Source organism: Cimex lectularius, unplaced genomic scaffold (genome assembly GCF_000648675.2).
Source record: "Cimex lectularius strain Harlan isolate CLEC.00 unplaced genomic scaffold, Clec_2.1 scaffold142, whole genome shotgun sequence".
Classification (NCBI taxonomy): Eukaryota; Metazoa; Arthropoda; class Insecta; order Hemiptera; family Cimicidae; genus Cimex; species Cimex lectularius.
The window spans coordinates 114,208-134,761 of NW_019392729.1; the positions used below are offsets into that span (position 1 = coordinate 114,208).

Consider the following 20,554-nt stretch of genomic DNA (forward strand, 5'->3'; position numbering starts at 1 on the left):
TACAAAATAAGGTTTTATTTTGTTTTCACACTTCGTACAGAGAAGTCAAAAACACATGAACAATAGAATTTAAAAGAAAGAAAAAAATGTGTGAGATTATTTAGACTTTTTTTAAAATTATTTGCATGTAGACATCGATATTTTTTAATTTATTTTACAGCTTGTACAAAATTAAAGGTTTTCTTTTTTTATCACACTTCGTACCTGAGAAGTCAAAAACACATGAACAATTAGGATGTAAACACGGTGTTGTGAAGAGATGTATTGATTTGCTATTGCCCTAGTACTATTCCCGTGAAAGGTATAGCCGGCGGGCTTGATTAGGTTGTTAACTGCCGGAGGAGCCCAATTCCGTGGGGGTCATCACTTGCCAATTCGAGAATACACAATAGAGAAACAGGCAGATATTGAAAGACGGTTTGGAACAGTGGTTCAAAGTCATACAAACTCACCAATGGACCAATTACGTCTCACACCTCCCACACAATTCCTATGCAATGTTCGAAAGATTTGAAATTACATGAGTCGTTCATTTTGTGTTGCAAATCACTGACTTCCTTCACGGTTCGAAGTACTAATTTAAAAACACAAGCAATATCTACCAGCTTAAACTTGAGGATAATGAATTACGCAATTGCAGGACAAGAGGACGTCAAACCTGCACGTCATACTTCAGTGTGAACTGCACGTATATTCGAGAACTCAGCTCATAAAATTGATAATAACTCAAAAAGGAACCTGGCCAAAAACAATTCAGGCAATATTTAAAGAGCACAATAAAGAATTTTGCAAATTTATTAATAATATAGACTGAAAAATTTCTATAATTTAGGAAAAATTAATAGTAAAATAAATTAACTAGTTTCGTGGTCCGCTTGACCAATTAATATCTTTCAATTTATTAAGGTTTTTAGTTGAGATAAAAAAGTCAGTGTCATGAGCGGGATTCGAACACATGACCTTCGGCTTGATACGCCGCTACTCTACCGAAAAATGGCAAAAAGGAGGGAAAATTCAAAGGAATGGTTGAGATGGAGAGTTGGTGTCCGATTGGATCGAAGTCACGATAGCTCAAGTGGTAGCGCAGCGGCTTATATATCCGAAGGTCGTGGGTTCGAATCCCGATCGTGACATTGACTTTTTATATCAATCAAGACCATAAAAATAATAATTAATTGAAAGAAGAAACTTGGTCAATTGGTGACTAAAAAGTAAATGAATTAATATTTAATAAGTAAAAGAAATATCACTTCACTAAACCGCTCCCCGTGGCCACTTCATAAGTAAAGCAGCGGAATATTTATCCGAAGGTCGTGGGTTCGAATCCCGCTCGTGCCATTGACTTTTTTATCTCAACTAAAAACCTTAATTAATTGTTATGTACATATTATAAACCAATAAAAAAAGGCTTATTTTATTTATTTATGTCCGATGTATTTGCCTCCGCATTCCATGTTAGTGTTTATTCTGTTTTTTCCTAGTTGGTCTGTCTTGTCGATATTTTGTCTTAGTCATTTTACTTTCGTTTTTGTGGTTTTCGTGCTGTTTTTATGCGTAGTTTTTGAAAAGTTTCTTTCCCAAGGTATGTGAATGTGGTCCATTTAGTGTCTGTTTTTTGAGGTGTTGTTTTGTTTTTGTGTGCGTGTTTTGTTTATTATTTTGTTGAGTGTTTATGTGTTAGCCGTCCTTTTAGTTCGCACATCTATTTGAGTTTCATAAATTTCTGCAAAATTCTCATTTTGAAGCACGATATGATAGTAATAGGCGAGTAATAAGCCCGGGGTTAAAAAATAGTTTTTATTTGTATAAGGGCCTTTCGTTCTATTCTTAAAAAAATATACATTTTTTTGGGTGGATCGATGAAAAATTTGAGGGGTTGTAAAATCGGAAGAACGGCGGCGGCGACCGCCGACCCGGGCCGATGTCGGCCGAAACAGCTCCAGGGTAGCCAGTGCCACCTCGTCACCTCAGCCGAACGCATCTCCGCGATCTCCCTCGACCCACCCCTCAAAAACCGCGAGATTTTCTTTTTATTGTGACATGTGTTGCCAGCAATAGTTGTGCAGTGCCACGGATAACACGCCGGCTTTCAACTATAAACGGTAAAAATACTATTTATTAAACATCTCCCTCGATTACACTTTAACCGAAAATAAAGCTCTTCTATTAAGATGATTATTCACATTTTTAAACTAAATTTTTTATTTTATTGACAACTTTTTAATGATCTAACAAAATAAGAAGAAATGACATGACTAATAATGTATTAAAGTTCAAACGTCAAAATACAAATATATCTTCAGTTTTCAATAAATGACAAAATAGAACCGTCACGTTATTTATTATTTATATAAAACGTTTATTAAAAGAATTGCTTAAAATTCCTTAATCGTCTATATGAACTGTTGGCATATGAAATGTTTTTTTTTATGTTGTTTAGTACGAGTAAAATATTTACTTACCTTATGTAATACTTAGTTTTTAAATACTTCCTTTTTACTTTGTTTTCGAAAGACCGTAGAAAAAAGCCAAAGAGAAAATTCCGTTTAAAATAAAAGAGTCCCTTATAAAATAATATAATCAACCAAAATAAACTGACTAATCGCAAAAAGCTATAATTTTGCTGAAGCTGGTTTATTTGAATTCTATGAATTTTACTAGGTCAAATCTTGTTTTAGAAGATGATCTATGAATTATGATTTTAATAATATATTAGATAGTTTTCAAACCGTTAATCTTATTTTAATGTATATTTTTCCAATTCTTCGCGGAATCTTATTGCGTTGATGTTTCTCTGGAAGTTAGAATATTGCAAAATTCAACTGCTTGTTCTTGCCCGGATTAAGCTCTTTTTTGGTAAGTTAAACCGATTTTCTACCCGCTGGGGTCTCACAGTCTTCTATGTCGCTAACAATATGTCCTGTCGACGATATGAAAAATAAAAAAAGATGATTTTTATTTTATTTCTCGTGAAACAACGATTTTCAGTTTTATTTTTTATTTTTTTTAGGTGTAAGTATTAATTGTCAAGTCAACTTGAAATAGTACGTATCGGTAAGGAATTTTGCGAGCTTTACGTAAATTTAACTAAAAATAACCACTATTGAAAATGATTATTTTTATCGGTTTCAATTCCAGTCTGAATAATATTAATTTTTAAAAACGAAATTTGAGACAAAAAAATCCAATGTCACCTGTGGTATTCGAACCTACGGTATTCGAACAATGAGTTTTTTATCTGAATTTTTTGTTTGTTTAAAAGCTAATACCGATAATGTATGAATCAAACCACATAATTGAACGTAAAATGTAATTTTACAATAATAATATCAATTCTTTCGGTTAAAAACTATGATATAAAAGTATATTGGAAAAGCTGTCGGATCAAACAAATTTAAATAATCAAGGCAATCTGTTTAAAATAGATTTTTTCTTAATGTGTGATTCAAATGGCGTGAAAATTTACAGAATCATTATTGTGCTGCTTACTTTTATTTAAAATATAGAAATTTTTGATTGTATCTCGCATAAATAAGCAAATACACATTAATAAAACAAAAAATTTAGGTCCAGTTAGATTTGGCAAATTGTTGCTTAACACATTATTGTTAAAAGAATCATTTGTGGCAATGTACCAGTCAAATTATATTATTTAAATATAAAATATATTAAAAAATTAATATTAAAATAACCCACTTCATTTGTTCAACATAGATGCAATTAGGTAAAATTATTGGAAGTAGAAAATATATCAATTATCATTTGAAAGAACCTATTTCCAGTTTTGATATAAAATTTGTAATTTATCATAGATTTTGGAGGAATATTGGAGTGGCGTTAAGGCTAAATTATAACCGGTTTTAACTAGATACTTTTAAAAGAAAAAGAAGAGAAAGTTAGAAAAAACACTAAATTAAAGTAACTGGAGGGCTTAACGTTCAACTACTTGTGGGTCACAGACGAACTACGTTAAAACACTTTTTTTATATTATGATTAATTAAAGTCCATGATCCATGGCGGGATTCGAACCCAGAACAACCCCTAACAGCTAATGCACCGCGGTATCCAACTTAAAATTAAAAACTGCAAAACGAAAATCGTCAAATAAACGACTTTATTTGGTTTTCGTGCTATAACACAATCTATTTAATGAGCTGTTGAATCTTCTAGTTATAGAAGACATGATTAAAATAATATATTTAATGAAAATTTAAAATTAGGTGACACGTTAAATAACTGAAACTTTCAACAATCTCGGGCGTATTTCAACATAAAAATTTTTTTATGCAAGTTATGCCAATTCTCTGTAATGAAAGATGCCGTTTCTAATAAAAGTTATTAGTTTTAATTTATATATCAACTTTTCCATCATGTATATCAACATATTTAATGCACCAACAATTGTTCTTAAGAACTGACGTTGAATTTTTAATCTAAGGATGTTGATTTCATAATTGTTAAAGGAGAACAAGAAATAATTTGACGATAACTTCACGGTTTTTAAAATTTTACTTAAGCCGGGAAAGATTGTAATGTGAAGGCGTTACGGACGGCGGACATGGTGGGTGAAGTAGCACATCCCAGCTCAAATGCAGCAATTTTTGCCGCGTCGGCAATGACGTGCAACACTTTCCTTTTTACGGACGCTCGAGTTTCAATTTCACTGATGTACACCTTGTTTTCTTGCGGAATCAATTGGGCTTTGGAACGTTCATAAAATGCATCGATATCTGTTATGAGGTGTACGAAATGGAAACATGCACTGATTGGTATTTTGTAGTATACACTTGTATTTGATTAACTACAATGCTATGCAAAACTTTTCTTTGAGCACTTATCACTAATTTTCTTGAAAGTAGATAGTTCTCTTAGCGTTTTCATGATCCGTCTTTATTTTTTTTATCAAGACATTAATTTAAAACGTGTCACATTTTTTTAATAAATTATGCGAGAGGGGAATTCTATTTAGTTGAAATTACAGCGTTAATACTCCTTGTCGCGCTCTCAATGCGATGATGGATGACTTCTCGGCTGATGCAATTCTGTTGTTCTACAAGGGCTCCCTCGAGTTCTGTTAAAACTTCAGAGCGGATCACGGTTGCCCCTGGGGGAAAAAAAAAAGAGATTTTATATAATCACGCAAAATTATTTATAAGTCAATTAATTAAGGTTTTTAGTTGAGATAAAAAAAGTCAATGTCACGGGAGGGATTCGAACCTTCGGCTAAATACGCCGCTACTCTACCACCTGAGTTATCGTGACTTCGATCCACTCGGACACCAACTTACCATCTCAACCCCACCTTTTGAATTTTCCCTCCTTTTTGCCATTTTTCAAATGTTATTTATAAGAGCCGTTATCTCGTGTGTGGGCGTGTCGGCGCAATCAAGACTTTTGTGCCTGGTTGGTCGATGAAGCTCGTTCGTATGTTTTCGTTTTCCCTTGATAAACAAAATGTTTTGTCAGTATAATTATATATATTTTTACCAAAGAAAGTCAACTGATTAAACCTTTTGAACAGTTAATTCATCACGACTTTCTCTACGGTTTTACTTGTTTATTTTATTTCTCCAATTTCACAGAATGAAATGGTCTAACAACCATAGATTTTTTTGAGGTCTACAGTGTAATGAACAAGTACTTTTGTTGCTTCCAATCAATTTGGTCTTGCCTCGCTGTTTTAGTCTTTCATTAGTTTCATTTTAACTTATGATGAATAAAAAGTAAGTACATATATGGACCGGTTATAAATGTGTGAAAGCAGGAATGCAGAACACTTCTTGTGAAGAAAATGCGCACTTAACTTACAAAATACAGCCTTTTTCCTTAGTACATTTATTCAGACCTAAACAATCAAATATTGGTCATTACCTATCTGTTTAGTTTATTACTGAAATTAGCGAAAGGTAGAAACGCGTCTGACGTACAAAACAGCAAGAGTAGACACATCCAAAAAGATATAACAATAATAACATAATATAAATACTATTATTTTAACGTTTTTAATTGTTATTATTCCTAAATACTGAAAAAAGAAAGTAACCCAAAAGATTCTACTTGTTTGATTTGTTACTAGTTTGAATATTTTTTTTACTCTTTGTCTATTTTTTCTTATGGTGGTTTCAAGTGTTACGTCTTGTTTCAAATATTAAATGTTTAATTCAGTTAGGTTTTGTTTGTTTACATTGAATAAAAGAAATAAAAACTTTCTGTGAGGCAAAAGTGAATAAAATGTTAACGCATTTTTACATAGAGGGAGTAGTAGATTAACAACACAATCTGTAATGACTAATAGTTCAATCTCGGGTTATTTTCTGTATTATTTTTAACCGATTTTTCAGAAATCGTGAGATGCGGTCTGGTGTGATGTAGGTTTCAGACAAACATTTCCTTTATCGTGCCAACGTTTCGATCTTTATTGAGATCATCTTCAGGGCTCAACGTGTTTGTTTTCTGCGTAATCGTGCCAATTCTTGCGTGTCGTGTTGAGAGTGCCAGGATAGCAATATCAATAGCAAGAATGGCACAATTACCCAGAAAACAACCACTTTGAGCCCTGAAGGTGATCTCAATAAAGATCGAAACGTTGGCACGATAAAAAAAAAATGTTTTTCTAAAACCTACATCACACCAGACCGCATCTCACGATTTCTGAATAATCATCGACAAACGGTCACTAATCACAACACATTATTTTTAACGATTGTAGATGAATGCGAATAAACATTAGATATATAAAACAGAGGCGTAAAATCACCGTAACCGTTTATCCGTTTATCTAGCCGTGCCTCAAAATTGCCAAATCATTCCCAAATCTAAAATTAAATACTTAAACAATAAAGCAATTAAAACGCGCACACACAAATACACTCAAAACATAACTTGATAATATTTATTTTTGACATAATTACGGTGTACTCATTATGCAGAGTTTTGATCATGGATTTTAATAAATGCCGTTCGTTTATGTTCGAATATGGCTGTGCTAGAAGTCAAGGAGGTTTTCCCGCTACAATCCCGCTATTATTTACCAATTTGCAATTTCGGGCTGCGGTCAAAAGCTCTCGGAAGTTTTGCTAAATTACCTCATTGAATTCGGCGTACTGATTTGATTCCGGTCGAGCTCTAACCTGGTTTGGGTCCCGTGCGGAAGCCCCCGCCCACGAGAGCGGCCCAATGAAATGGAGAATTCTCAAGTAAATTCGCTCTACAACAGCAAACAAAAAAGAAAAAAAGACCAAAGAAAGAAAAGAAAGAAAAGAGGGGAAAACCCTAAGAGGTAGAAACCAGATGAGAATTTGCTTATGCTTTGAGGCGTGGAGTATAATTAGATTTTTAAAGGGCCTCCCTAAGACTTTTTCTCTTCGATATTCAGAAACATCGACAGTTATTACGGTTCCCAGGGCAACTGCCTCCCCTCGCCGAGCTCAAACTGGGCTAATTTAAACCAAATGGATTGATATCGGCCAAATTTATACAGAATTAATCCATTATTGGGATATCCGACACTCCGAGGTGTCGGAGGGGGTTAAATTAATTATTCCCCTACAAACCACTGTTTCATTCCGCCTACAAAGATTAAAAAGAACAATGTTTTGTCTATTTTTCTTTATATCAGACAGTTTGCAATTCCTTAATAGGCTAGTGCTTTGCATTTTTTCAGAAAATGCTTTGGGAACAGACAGCATTTAACCACAATTTAAAAATTTAAGTGAGAAAAAAAACTATTTTCATATTTGTATAAAGTAAAACAGTTCTATCATGTAGAGTGCACTCGCCAACCCATTTTCTCGGCAGGAATGAATTTGATCCGAGTTATATTTCAGTAGTATCTGGTTTAATACAGCATCGTTTGTTTTAACCAATTTTTTTTCTCCCATAAATAGGTCGAATAAGCAAACAATTGTTTCTACTACAACTCATAAAGTTAACAAAGTAAGTGGGTGATTTGTTTAATAAATTTTAATGATAACATACCAATCACGTTCGTATCATAATTACAGAAGGTGGTATCTATTAAAATATATGATTTGTGTCCAAGAGACGAAGTAGAGTAGGTTAATTTATTTGCTAGCAACCAAGTTGGTTTTATTTTTTACCCCAATAAATCCTGAATATAAATTTTTAAGAATTTAAAAAATATTTTTGATCTATCAAAATATTCAAATGTTTCGGCATTTTTTCAAAAATCCATAAATGTTGATAAATTGGAAATAATTCTACCATCAATCTTCAGCAATAATTATAGCGGTTTAGAACTCAAGAAAAGTATGTGTTGGCATAAACTTCGTCTCCGTAAATAATTTTTTTTTTTGCCTTATGATCTTGCATATTAGCCATGGTACGAATTCTTGTGTGTTCAAATTGGGGGTTATCGGGAAAAAAGGGCCAGAGGCGACGGTGGGAATCGAACCCACGACCGCGGCGTGAGAGTCTCTCATGCTAACCAGTCGGCTACCGCGGTCCCCCGTAAATAAATTAAAAGTTATTTATTATTATTTACTAATTTAACCTTATTTTTCTAACTTACAATGCCATAAAAAATAAAAAATAATAAAACGTTGCTAACGGAGGTTTATAGAAAAAAACTTCAATTGTCCAGCTCTAAAATCCAGCGGTCCATTTTTTGAGAAGAAGAAGAAAAGAAAAACTTATTACGACCTTTGCGTGAATCCCCTTCAGACGAAGCAAACTCGTTTCCTTACGAGTGTAAAATAAAAATGAAAAAAAATTTGTTCCACAAACTCAAACAAATTAATCGGAAAAGACAAAAATTGGGACCTGATCCAAATAAATTATAACAAAACCTTCAAAAAAATAAATGTGTTCTGATTTAAAAAAAAATAAAAATATGTGATCTATGACATACGCAACTAACACCTTGCCATTTACATAAAAAGTGCAGGTGTCTTCAAACAAATTGAGAGAGAGTCCTTGCTCGTCCTTTAGTGGCTCAGCTCGCACTGCCCGAGCCTGCGGTTGGGGATTAGCTTATCCTTTGAGATAAGCTCCTCATTTTTGAAAATATTGTTATAAATTGTAGCCAAAAAGTAAATATATATTGTTCCTATAAAAGTATGTACGATTTCAACGAAAAATTATATACAAGAAAATTGGTTAAAAACAAAAGTTTTCTATCTATTTATATCATAATAAATTTCGATTTAGTAGCCAAAAGAATCATTAAACACGTAATCTTACGTCTTTAGCCTCCTTATTTTGAAATTTAATTGTACGATTAATTTAATCTAGCAAGTAAAACAATTTACTTTTTTTATGAGTTTCCATCTAAAAGTTTTTGAACCTTACTTAAAAGACTCGGGCCACAATAATTTATTGAATTAACGAGATTCCGAGATCGTTGGTCCAAAGGGTGTTAAGGCCAGCACTTTTCTTTATTTTCTCGGCTATATTTCTAAGCCTAACACTAAAGAATGGCTCGATGGTTTGGCTTAGACGGCTATTTATGGTGAGATGGTGAGTAAATACTATATGAAATTGTCTTATATTTCACAAGGGGTAAACAAACATTTCGAAAATATGCCATGCATATAAGTTCAAACGGGATATTTTACATCAAATGTAGCCGACTACACAATTAAACAATTTATTGGGGTTCTGGGGGTAAATTATTATTTTCCTACCGCTATTCATTACCCTTTCACAATTATAACGGTAACATTGGTTCTAAATATGGTATTACTTCATACGTTTACGAGTTAATAGTTAAAATATGTGGGAAAATAATTTGGCTACACTCTTCCGATTTGAATAAACAATGAATGTTGTGATTTGTTTATTTTTGCATGTTCTGTCTGGTGTCTTGCCTTTTTCCCGATGATTCAAAATCGCTCATGCTGAACCTATATAATCCAAAGAATTGTTAATTAATGCTAAATTTACTACATTATAATTTTTATTACAGTACATTATAAATTCTACAGTATGAATGAAATCTTTTAAACAATTGACTTGGATAAAAAATCCAATGCTAGATCAATATCAACTTCGAATTAGGCAACAATAAGTATCTGTGTAAACATTTAGAACTTGATTTCATTCACTGGGTTGGTCGGGTAGGGGCTGGAATGTTGAATTTGAATTCTATACCCTTTAACAATTCTGGAACCAGAAACTGTACTCTATGCCATTTAGACGAGGAAGAGGTTAGAATTAAGGAACAAACACAATAAGCCCTAGTAATCAACACCAAAGATAGTAGCTATTATAATTTCAGTTATTAATAAGTTAAAAAATTAATTGATATACAGCGACTATGGGTTGTATGTGAACGAAAAATCCAGTTGGCTGATGTTTCAAAACAGGCAGAATCACTTTCTATTCTTAGAGTTCTTGAACCGCTAGAAAGGAGAACAGTTAACAATGAGCAGAAAGTTACAGATTGATGACAAATAGTCAAGTCGCCGTAACAAATACGAACAACCATTTGACCGTTCCGGAAAAAACACGCCAAAAGCGGAATGGTTTATCTGCTCGTACGTTGGGCATTTCGTGGGTCAAGGCTCATCAGGGGATTCATGGAAACGAAAAGGCAGATAGGTTGGCTTAAGAGGCAGCCCAGGACTTACCTCTTCACGACTTAAGTCGAAAATGAACCGATCACGAGCCTAGAGGCGAGGTACAAGCTTGCTTAAGATGCAGAACGATTGAGAATATATATGGTGTGCTTGCAAGAGAAGGCAACTGGACAGACAAAGCACTAGAGGTTCTCTTATAACCTGACCCAAGTACAAGTACAAAATAAATACATAGATAAACTGTAATAATAACTGCCATCAAAGTGACCAAAGTGAAGAGAAAAAAATTGTAAGTAAAATTGTGTGTTGATTAGTGACCGTTAGTCGATGATTATTCAGAAATCGTGAGATGCGGTCTGGTGTGATGTAGGTTTCAGAAAAACATTTTCTTTATCGTGCCAACGTTTCGATCTTTATTGAGATCATCTTCAGGNATATATAATTTCTGCATTTTATAAATTCACTGTTTTCCACATCCTACATGTATTTGTTAAATTTAAACAATGTTTGTAAATCCCAGGCACTGAAGATGATCTCAATAAAGATTGAAACGTGGCACGATAAAGAAAATGTTTTTCTGAAAGCTACATCGAACTAGATCGCATCTCACGATTTCTGAATAATCATTGTAAGTAAAATGTCGTAATTTAAAAATCATATTGTATTATTTATAACTGTAAAAGCCTGTAATCTTAAAGAGAGCAAGCTGAAAATAAAAAAAGCAGCAATATGTAAATTCGTTATTAAATCTAAACAATATTAATTTTTTCCATTAATGTTACATGGTAACAATAAGCGAGGGATATGCAGGAGAAAATGAAGAGATGAAAGATAAGTTGAGAGATTTGACTCTGATCCTGAATACTTTTTATTTTCAACTACACAATTGGAAGATATAGATAAAGGAACTGGTTTTGATTTGAAAAACCTTTTGTTTTCTCTTGGCAACAACCTAATATAAGCTTTATCCGAAATCATTGCTTCGCAGATCGATGTGCCACACAATTATTGTTTATCATAACAGATGAAAAAATTTATTATCATTTTAGGACACATTTTGGAAAGATCATTTTTAAAAATCACCTTAAAAAATTTCTGATTCCCTTTTCTATTGGATCAGCAATTTCATTCTTTATACATAAAATTCTGCTTGAATTAATTTATTCATTCGTTGTAAAATTTAGTTTTAGTTATTAGGGATGGCTAGGGGTTAGAGTTTGATTACTCAGAAAGTTGTCCAACACCTTACCCAAAAGGGCGTCATATTCATTACATGTTTAGGAAATTCTTCGTACAACTTACAACTTTACTGCTTGGAAACACTCGTATATCCTAATATTCCCCAAACTAAAAAACCCAACACATTTTACTACTTTATATAGGCCAATAATAATAAATAAGTCTAGTACCTATTTCGGGGGAAATTTTGGAAAAAAAAAACTCCTATTGAAAATAATTCTTCCAATACTAAAATTGCAAAACAATCCCTGACCATCAATTTAGTTTCTACAACAGCCACTCAATTGTCCAACGATGGTCTCAGAATCATCCCTTGTGATGAGGAAGTACCGATCTAGGGTCTTTCTTGACGTAAGCCAAGCTCGGGTTTGCGACCCGGGCTTGCTGTTCATGCTCATTCTTCACTCGACCTATATTTATATACTAATACTTCACAGTTATCTCAATGACCCGTTTTTCCAAGTCCTTGAAGGCATTTCCTTCTCAGAATTTTCTCTATCCATGCTGGGGTTTTTCAAAGTAGCGTTCTGGCCCCCACACTATACCAGGTCTAGAGGGCCGCGGTAGCCGAGTTGTTAAGGCGTCAGACTCTCGGCTAGTAGATCCCGCGGTCGTGGTTCGATCCCCACCGTCACCTCTGGATTTTTTCTGACGCCTAAGGGGACCGGTGGCCGCAATTGAAAGAAATGGACACGGCGCTCATCTATGGAAGGAGGGGGACAGTTCTCAGCAACCCTGAATTTGGTTCCAACCCCCTTCAAAAATGAGTTTCTTCTATGGAAGAACACCGTCACATCGGGGGCTCAAAGTCACACTTGTGTAGCGACCCCCCCCCCCAAAAAAAAAAAAAAATGGAGCCAGGGATAAAGTACAATAAGCTGTATAGCTGCAGTGCTCAGGATGGAACTCCTCCAGTTCCTGGTATCCGTTGAAAAAAAAAAAAAACCTGCTCTACACAGCTGCCATTCCATAACATCCTCAAACTACCACACTCACATTTGCAAAGATTCAGCGATTCTCTCTAGGAAATCCAATCCTGTATATCCATCTTGTGTATATTCGCTCGAAACCAACAAAAACATATCTCACTACTAGAGTTTTGATGTGGAAAGAAAATAATACAATTTAATAAAGACAAATACACTCAAATTACTTTCACTGTCCGTGATAAGATCGCTCCTGAAGTTTTCTTGAAGAATATTTCTTTCCGACTGCCGACAAAGTGTCTTACCTTGGACTGTACATCGACAAACGCTTGACTGGAATCTTCACACATGACTGAAGAAGCCAAGAGGTTATGACACGATACAGGGCACTTGCACCATTTCTTGACAAATAGTCTGATTTACATCACAACAATAAAATACTGATTTATAACACGATACAACGCCATACGGATTGGAAGTCGAAACATTAAACATCTGCCACATCCAAACTTCCAATTCCACAATCCTTCGAAAACTGTATGTTCCATTTTATGCATCGAACGTAAATACACATACAGACTTAATGCTTTCATTCAAGACGAAATTCGTTTCCCTTACAGCAAATTTTATAAAACCCTCCCAACCACCGTAAAATCCTCCCATTCACATCCAAAACCTCATATCCCAACAAATTCCCCGAACCTTCCTCGACGAAAGAGAGGATGGCCTCGAGATCAGCAATGATAGTGAAAGTCGTATTGATCCAACATTAATTAAACAGACAACATTTAACATAACTGGATACTACTAATGGATATTTTCTCAACTCTTATTTTTAATTTGTTATACATTTCTTATTTAATTGTTACATGAGGTGGTTGTAATGCACTGAAAATTAAATGAGAATAATAAAAAATGACCTCTCCGTTTTATTTCAAAATTTCTGTATATCTTTTTGTCTATACATTGTACAAAATAATGTACCAACGTTAGTTCTGATTCTCGTGAAAGAAAAGTTTCGTAATTATATTATTGTGTTCGCCAAAACTATGTTTTAGTCTAATTGGAAATCTGGAATATGGAGGCTTGGGTTGTCATGGAGACGTTTTCCATCCTATTCACCTTTGCTCGTCGCTTTCCCCTCATAGCTATATTTAGGGAATATGTACATTAAGTTACAGTACATGCTTGATGGGAATTTCAGTTTTGTTTCTGTAAACAGTTCTAGTAAAGGGGTTCCCTGTAATCTCGTAAGTATAGCATTCAGTAATATCTCACTGAAGTCTCCTTCATTTTACACGACGAAAATGGTGATACAGATGGCATTACAGCGATTTTTGTCGACCTGTGGTGTATCATCTAAATAGAATTTTCCTTTTTTGAAAATTACTTTGTAAAAGCAATGACCAGATTGTATGCACCAATGATAATAATAATAACAGTAATGTGGGGGCGTCGGTGGCCGCAACGATTTAGGCGTTGACACGGCGCTCATCACTGTAAGCTAAAGGTCCCGGGTTCGAATCCAGCGGCCCTGCATTTGAACCCGACATACATACAAATGGGCTTTTTTTTCAAAAACACAGGTGAACCATCGTAAAAAAACAAAAAAAAAACCATTTATGCGATAATAACTTCGATTAAATATTCCCCAATAAATTACACACTGAACGAAATGAGTGTTCTAGTATGTCAAACTAAACTATTCTTGTTTTACGATTACTTTTGGTGAACTTTGACTTATTTTGGGTTAAGAGTTTAAGTCATAGTCTTTTCTATTTCTAAAAATATTTGTATAAAACTTGTAAGCCCCCGTTAGCCAACTGCGCTTTACTTGATCCATTCCAACACAAAAAACCGAACACTTCTATTTCTTTATTTTTCACATTACTGCAAAGGTAACTTACAACCTAAATGCAACATTAATTACTCGTGGTTTACCTATATTTAGTGTTAATAATCCTTTTACACCCTTTAGTTAAAAAAAAAAAAAATCAGTTTAATTTCATCCTTTCCAGACTCCACGTGTCAGGTAATTTTATTTTTATTTTATTTTTAATTATTTTCTTTCATGAAACATTAACAGTGAGTAAATATTTAATTTTTTGTTAAAAGTATGGTTTTAAGTCAAGAATCTGTCGCGCGAGCAGATACTTTGGCCAACGACGGAGGAAGCGTCCGTTAAATAGCCCAAGTCCTGGGCGTACAGTCCTCTACCATCCACATTGGTCTACAACGGTTTAGGGCCACCGGAAGTTTCGATCGAAGAGAAGTTAGTGGTCGACCGCCATGTACGAGGTTAGAGAAGATCGTTTTATTGCTCTTGCCGCAGTACGGAACCGTCATTTAACGGCTCCTTTGATAGGTCAACTCCAAACGGTTCCAAATGTAAAAGTGAGCTCTAAAACAGCCATCAGAATGCTTCGTGAGAATAGCCCATTCTCTAAACAACCCGCATCTGGTCCTCCACTACAGTAGAGCGGCGTCGGTTCGAAAATGAGATTCTCCTTTGGACTCTTGAACAATGGGGGCTGTTCTGTTCACAAATGAATGCCATTTGGTATGTTGTAATTAGATGACGGGAGTGTGTGTAGAAAAGACGTGGAGAACGCTTTGCTTCATGTGCCATGCATGAGCCCACAGCCTTTTCAAGGACAGGCAGTTACGATTTCAGGTCGAATCAACGTCCATGCCATTGCCGAACCGATTATCATACTGAAAGGAGCTTTTTTTCTGAACTATGGTACCTTGGTGAAGTTCTTCTGGTTGTTGTGATCCCATTCGCTCTATTGTCGCCCATTACTTGGAGGATTTGGTGATTACGCTAATGAATTGGGCATCACGTTCTCCTGGCTATCCTACAGAAGACTTATGAGGCTAAAAAAGAGATTGGTTAGAAATCGTTTGCCGCCCCAACAATCGTTGAACAGCTTCAAACCGCTCTTGTTGAAGACTGGGATTCTGTTTCACATGACAAAATACGATCCCTTATTTATTGGATTCCTAGGAGTTTCCGGCCCTCCGCGAGCAGAGCCAAGTAATAAATTATTAGTTAAAATTTAATTTATCACTGAACAATTTGGCGGTGTTTGGGTGAATTTTTTTTCAAACCATCACAATTAGATAATTTTTCTTAAAATTCATGAATTTCTGATCTCGTTTAATTTTTGGTATGGTCGTTTTCATTAAAATAAGTATGTAATATAATGATTCCTACATAAATACATACCGTTTGAAATGAACAACAAAATACGAGTATCAGATTCTTAGATTTTGGTTGTATTTCATGAAGTAAAACAACGATTGATTTAATTAATTAAGGTTTTTAGTTGAGACTGCTAAGTTTGCATCACATTGATACTTGGATATTCATTTATGGCTACAATTAATGGACCGTAGGGATTATTTAGGGCAAAGTTACGTCAAGAGTTCCTCGACCGTAATAAAAAGAAACAAATCTTTGAAATTTAAATTTTTAATGGGATCACCGAATTGGTAAACGGTCAAATGTATTTTGTATCAACAAGACAAGCTTAGACATTCTTCAATATAAAAGAACTGCTATTAAAAATGCAACAAAACGTACTCGGGCCTAATAACATTTAAAATTAAACGTCTATTGTATAGATTATCATGATTTCTACCGAGATCAATGGGTGCAAGATGATTAATACAAAATCATATATCATATCTCGACATATATGCAAATATAATAATTCATACATTTAAATAAAATGTAATTAATATAAATTCGGACTGCCTGTTTTCCATATTTACGACTATTGAAATTAAATTAGTGGTTTTTGAAATTGAAAACTCTTGGAAATTTATACGGATTTAAGTTTGATAATTGGATTCTATGAGCTGGACCATTTTTGACACATATTTATTCGTTTTTTATGGAAGCTAGCGCTAACGGAATGGGTAAAGTTTTATTCAAAAATTCATTAGTTTTCGTGGTCCGCTTGTGCAATTAATATCTTTCAATTAATTAAGGTTTTTAGTGGAGATAAAAGAGTCAGTGTCAGGAGCGGGATTCGAACCCACGACCTTCGGCTTGATACGCCGCTACTCTACCACTTGAGCTATCTTGACTTCACATAGTGTAGAGTAGCGGTGTATCAAGCCGAAGGTCGTGGGTTCGAATCCCGCTCGTGACACTGACTTTTTTTTATCTCAACTAAAAACCTTAATTAATTGAATGATATTAATTGGTCAAGCGGACCACGAAAACTAGAGGATTGATTTAATTTTTTCATATTGCATACCTTGATTAAATTGAAGGGTACAAGTATTTATAATTATACGTATTTAATAATAAGACAAATGCAAATAAACTGGATCATACCGTATTGATCCCAATCGACTATAGAAATAAATGCAAAAAAATTTCCTATCAATTAAATATAAAGAATTTATGCCGGTTCATTAGGTTACCTAATTCGGACTTTCACCCCAAGGGTTGTCACTCTCGGTTGTGCTGACCTTAGTGTCTTTACATCAGGGAGTTTACCCACCCGTTATGTGGCTGGGTCGCTAGTATCCCCCTTAAGCCTAATGCCCATGAGATCGTCGCTTCCCAACCAACGGGGTTAGGCTCCGACGGGGGCTATCGACATCTAGGTCATTTCAGACCCAAACGAATACAGCCTATAAACTAGTGTAATATTTACTACTTAAATTGTATAAATCAGTCGCACAAATAAATATACATACATATAAATACATTCATGCATGCATTAATTTTGATTAGTCGGTACTGGGTTTTCCTCCATCGACCTATACATATTATTAAAAATCTAACTTAAATTAGGGTCGATGGGTACGTTGATTAATATTCCAACATCAAACCTAAACACACACAGGTTAACCTAAACACGCTGCTTGACAATGTTGATGCTACATTTCACCATATACTAATAAATACACGCAACTAAACACATGATAATAAAACACCGAGTATATAACTATGTACCGTAAAATACACAACTTCCTCTAAAAAACAAAACGGGAACCAGAAACTTACTGCAGTGTTCATGAACCATTCTTAAACCCAGCGGCATGCCTACAGGCTCTCTGTATGGAGCCAAGGCATGACACGCCTCTATTATGTGAGACACAAGTAACCTTTCTCTATGAGGGGCACCTGCGCGGGCTGTGGCCCAAAACCCCAACCCGTGTGTCTCAATTATGTTATTCCTTCCTTAAACCTTCAATTGCAAATGATTTATTCTTCTTATTGATCTAACCATTTTCGTTCTCTTAAAGTGTTTTTACTTTTTTAAATTTTTTTTTTAATTAAGGCCAACGATTGATTAATTTATTTCATGTAGCATAGTTTGAAAGATCCGCTTGACCAATTAATATCTTTCAATTAATTAACGTTTTGGTTGAGATAAAAAAGTCAGCGTCAGTCAGCGAAATTCGAACCCAAGACCTTCGGCTTAATACGCCGCTGCTCTAACCACTTGAGCTATCGTGACCTCGAACCACTCCGACACTAACTTCCCATCCCAACCCCACCTTTTGAATTTTCCCTCCTTTTTGCCATTTTTCAAATGTCGTGTAATCTATTTGATTTTCAGCTACAAATACAATACATATTGTTCTTACAATATTGATCCCCATCGTCCATAGAAATCAATGCGAAATAATTTTCCTTACAAGGAAATAGAGAGAATTTATGCCAGTTCAATTATGTTATCGAAGACGAAAGTATTATATTTTATATTTGAAAATTTCGGTGAAGCAATAATTAATATAAAATATCCAATTGCATATTATTTATTCTTTGAAATGTTTAGTGATAATTCCATGTATTAACCAAACATGCGTACAAGAAAGGGTGATTTTCGTTTTTCTGTATTGATCTAAACCGGGCTCTTTTCTCTTTTCTTTAAATTTTACGTTCAAGGAATTCTACCTTCTCGTGTGTGAGGTTTATAATTCAGAGCTCCTTAGTCCCTCCATCAGGCGCATTGGGCAAAGAGTATCCGGATCTTACGTTTTTCTTTCAAGGAGAAAGAGTTCGGTGAATGACCTTTGGGGATCTCGGTATCTCTCGCCCCATCCTTCCCCCTGCCGGACTTGGAAAAATTGGCAGACCGTGATCCAGCCTAGAGCTGGTTTTGTACCTGTTTGTTTGATCAAATACCGACACTGTAACGTTACAAGAAATATATTTTTAATAAAATCCCTTGTAGATTCTTTGGGTAATAAATATGCTTTGTCAGCAAGCAATAATTGCTTTGTTAAGGTTTTAGGTGTGTTTTTAATATCACACGTAACTAATAATTATAGAATTAGGTTAAACTAAAATGCATAAACAAGTTAAATTTTTAAAATATTTTGTTGTAGTGTAAATCTAATATTATAATAAAAGAAAGAAAAAACTATTAGATCGAGTGACCTGGTTTTGCTTAAATTTTACTTATTCTAGAGTTTCACAAGGGGTCACCCCCCCTAAGGGCACAAAGGGGAGCCGCCAACTTTAACAAAGTCCCCACCCTACGCGGTTTGCTTAGCTTACTGAGTTTTCAAGCGCCTTTGGAAGGTGTTTGGCTCTCACAATTGATAAAATTAAAAAATAGGCAATTGGGTAGAAATTTAAAAAATTTATGTATGGAAAAGAGAAAGATTTATGTCGGTATCTTTGCGGGATGGATTTTGACTGTTGAAGATTATCGAGTAGTCTACTCAAATTATTTTTATTATAAAATAAGTTACAGGGAGAATCTCTCAGACCAAGACAGTCATATTAAAGCTATTAAAACGAAGTATTTAAATTGATGTAATATAAAACATTAAAAGAGGATCCAAATATATAAAAATACTTCAGATTTTATTATAGACCCTACGTAGATATTGGACAAAAATTTCCATAATTCCTTGCAAGAAATTTAACACAAAAACTATGAGGTTGACGAATAGTATAGCTAGCGACCTGGACATTTATCTCACTAAAGAGCGCTAGACAGGAGTAACGGCCGTTTATCACATTCCATATGGAGCATATTCGCATAACCAGAGGGAGAACATTTTTTAAAAATTTATTTAAGCTTTTAATAAACACATTGTTGTGCTAATCTTGTATGTACATAATCCGACCTACATGGTGGTACTATCCTATTTTGTAAAAAAGATAGTTCCTACTCACAGAAAGTTCATAGTACATGGTGGTACTATGGCACATGAAGTTAAGTTGCCGCCGGCGAAAGTCCTTAACGAAAATAAATGGTGAAATAATTTACATAAATTACAAGAGCATGTAACCACATCTGAATTATAACAATTTAACAACAATAATAACAATTGATAATTTATTCTATCGGAGATTATGTCCGTTGTTCTTTGATGCTTGAGTTGTCTAGGTGATCGTCTAGTTACCCTCTCTGCAAATTCCGCCAAATGCAGGATTGTGTCGGCTCTAATAATGGCGGTTAGTAGGGTCGATGCATTTTTTTAATCACATTTTTAACTTCCGCGACGTTTAGGTCTTTAGCACTTCGTTTGCTAGACTTGGATGCGCATAATTTGCGAGTTACTAGCAAGTCCCAGATTGAACATCCGTATTGCCAGACAGGGCGCATAAGTGAAAGGCAGAAAAATCCTCTCATGAGGCTCAGGCCTTAAATGCTGCTTTATTCCTTTGGTTCACCCTTCGCTTTCTGGTATGAGTACCTTGTACTTATTTGTGAAGGTATATTTTGTAGTAATGGCATCGATTTGCATATTTAGGCATATGCCTGTATCTCCGGCCTCAATTTCCATTGCCCGGTGACAATGGGCACTATACCATCAAACCCATAACTGCCAGCGTGGTTAATAATAGTCGGATGATAGTAGTTGTA

The 20,554-nt window shown here is 34.7% G+C and overlaps 1 protein-coding gene across 1 annotated transcript in view; it reads left to right on the forward strand.

Annotated features, from left to right (window-relative positions):
- The first annotated feature begins 1,964 nt into the window (after positions 1 to 1,964).
- The window catches only part of LOC106666991 (neuroligin-1-like), a 641,234-nt gene continuing 622,644 nt past the window's right edge, over positions 1,965 to 20,554 (forward strand). The window contains exon 1 of the mRNA XM_014394572.2: positions 1,965 to 2,102. The gene's annotated coding sequence lies outside the window, so the exon portion shown is untranslated. The remainder of the gene's footprint in view (positions 2,103 to 20,554) is intronic.